This window comes from Ictidomys tridecemlineatus, chromosome 8, assembly GCF_052094955.1.
Source record: "Ictidomys tridecemlineatus isolate mIctTri1 chromosome 8, mIctTri1.hap1, whole genome shotgun sequence".
Taxonomy (NCBI): Eukaryota; Metazoa; Chordata; class Mammalia; order Rodentia; family Sciuridae; genus Ictidomys; species Ictidomys tridecemlineatus.
In genome coordinates this window covers 8,375,055-8,378,138 of record NC_135484.1, presented here as the reverse complement: position 1 = coordinate 8,378,138, position 3,084 = coordinate 8,375,055, and positions in this window count along the sequence as shown.

Sequence of the window (3,084 nt, the reverse complement as noted above, 5' to 3'; positions counted from 1 at the left end):
CATGTGAGTGATAAGTTTTTAACCCCTCCTTTCACTCTCAGTCTGTAGATGTCTTTGCCTATGAAGTGAGTCTCTGAGAGACAGCATATTGTAGGATTTTGTTTTTTAATCAAATTTGCCAGTCTATGTCTTTTGATTGACTAGTTTAGGCCATTTATAGTCAATGTTATCATTGAGAAATAATTTTTATTCCCTGTCCTTTTGATTCATTTCTGGTTTTTAATTTGAATTAGTTTCTCCTTTGATTGACCATTCTTCTAGAGTAGTTCCTCCCTTTGCTAGTTTTCACTTTTATTTTTCATTTCTTCTTCATGAAATATTTTATTGAGTATATTTTATAGTGCAGGCTTTCTAGTTGTAAATTCTTTTTAACATTTGTTATCATGGAAGGTTTTTATTTCATCATCAGTTCTGAATTTTGCTGGGTATAGTATTCTCGGCTGGCATCCATTTTCTGTCAGAACTTGATATATATTATTCCAAGACCTCCTAGCTTTGAGGGTTCTGGGTTGAGAAATCAGCTGAGATCCGAATTGGTTTCCTTCTAAATGTAACTTGTTGTTTTTCTCTGGAAGCCTTTAAAATTCTATCTGGATTCTGTATGTTAGGCATTTTTCATAACAATGTGCCTTGGTGCGGGTCTGTTGTAATTTTGTATATTTGGGGTTCTACAAGCCTCCTGTATTTGATTTTCCATTTCATTCTTTAGGGTTGTGAAAATTTCTGACATTATTTCATTAGAAAGTTTGTGTATTCCTTTGGCTTGTATTTATTCCAATATTCAAATAAATTTGGTCTTTTCAGATTATCCCATATTTATTAGAAGTTCTGTTCATGGTCTCTTAACGTCTTTTCTCCATGGTCAACTTTATTTTTAAGGTTATATATTTTGTCTTTATTACCTGAAACTCTTGTCATCAAAGGGTCTAGTCTGTTAGTGATGTTTTCCATTGGATTTTTAATTTGGTTTATTAAATCTTTCATTTCAAGAGTTTCTGCTTGATTTTTTTTTCAGAATCTCTCTTTACTGAAGTGATCTTTCATTTCCTGATTTTCTCTCTGATTTCACTCCTTACATTGTCCTTTACCTTCTAGATTGTTTATCTACATACCTTCTAAACTCATTCTCTGACATTTCCTCCACTGTGGTGTTGATGGGTGCTGTTATTGAAGTGTCTTAGTTTATTTGGGGTTATTTGGTCCCTTGCTTTTTCATGTTGTTTGTATGTCTACCTATGTAACAGTATGGATCTGGGGCAGGAGAGTTTCTACCCTGTGGACTTATAGCATCCCTGAAGATTTCCAGTGTTTAAGAGTAGGCAAGTAATAACAAAACCAATGCAAACAATCTACAACATTAAACCAAATAGTTCTTGCTATGGCATCTACAATGTTAATTGTCACAATAAACAGAAATGATATGATCAGTTATTGCCTGCAGTAAAAACAGTAAGTTTTCAAAAGTGTTTACAATTTTGAGTGGTAGTCAGGGGGAGAACAGAAGTCATGTAGGATGTGATGATTATGAGGGAAGAGGAGAGAAGACAGAAGTAAGAAGTTATAGTTAGAGTGAAAGAACAATATGGATTGGCTATAGAAAAGAGAGAGAATCAAGGAAAACAAATAAGCGAGAGGAAAAAACATATAAAGTAAAAATTAAAAAAAATAAAAGAATACAAAAACAAAACTGAAATACACTAATCAAACATCCTGGTCCTCAAAGTACTGGCTTCAAGAATACTAGAAATGAGAAAAATAACTCATCTATGAATATGTATAAATGTCCATGTTCTGTTAAGGACACAATTGAACAGAGAAAAGAAAAGAAAATCTCAATGAAAAGTTAAAGAATTGTTTCCATTGAAGTTCAAATGATTCTCAGTTTTCCTTCTCAGAAATGTTAGGTGGGCTGGTCTGAAGTGTGATGCTTGCTCCACCCTCCTGATGGGGTTGCTGGAGCGAGAGAGGTGATCCTGTAGGCAGAACTCCTGGAGGTAGGGTTTTGGCTTAGGTAGGCTCCAGGTTCTTGGTTCTTTGTTGAAGGTCAATTGGTTGGTCTGAAGATTCTAAATCAGTGCACCTCCAGGGCCCAGGAATTGCCAGTCCTTGCTAGAAGACTTCACCCAGGGATCTCTCCTGGGTTCCACCCCTGTGGTGGAGGAGCCAATTCTTAGTTCACTCTATCACCTGTGGACCCCACATTTTCTGGTCTCAGGTTTAGTCTCCAAACTCAATCTCTCCCCTGACACCCTTCTGAATTCCCAGCCAGTGCATCTCTCCCAGTCGCTCCTATAAGCAGCTGGGTTGGAGAGGGACGGGGAGAACCAGTTGGGCTTCCATGACTAGTAGTCTCTTAAGTAAATCCCTCTCCATGTTTGATCTTCACCTGGTCACTTAGCACACTCTATGTTGGCACTGCATTTGCCAGGTCTGTATTTTGGGCCAAATTTGGGTTTGCCATGAATTGGCTTCTCCAGCTGCTGGCCCCCATGCTGTGGCTACAAAGTGGTTCCTTCCTGTGTTCCTCTGCAAGCATCCAGGAGAGATGTACCTTCTTTCCTGCACAAAGATATTGTGCAGAATGCTTTTCAGTTGGGTAGTGTCTTTGATCTCTGATCTCTCCTTACCCAGACACTCCTCAGGCCTCCTAAAAATGTGGGTTCCTTTAATTCCCTTATCCCTCGAGTTTGCTTGTGGTGGGGCTGCTCTGGCTGGTGTCTCTGGCCACGGTAGTGGCAGTGGCACATGGGATTTCTTCCTTATTTTATTACATCCAGCCTCCTTAGTCCCCAATCTGCTTTGAGTGTCTAGTATTAAATCCTGGTAAAGCCCCCCACCAACTCTTTCAGCCACTTTGCTGAGAAGCTGACTGTCTGCTTTCTCAGTTTCACTCTACCTTCTCTATTTCACCATCCTGAATCCTTATATCCTATTTTATCCTTAAAATAATTTTGTCCTGAAACTCTTCAATATCTTGAATAATTTATTTTATTTATAAGCTAAATTAAATTACCTTATTTTTTTTAAATCCCTTCAGTTATTCTACTTTTCTTGGTAGGTTAATAAAAAAACAGAAAAACAGCA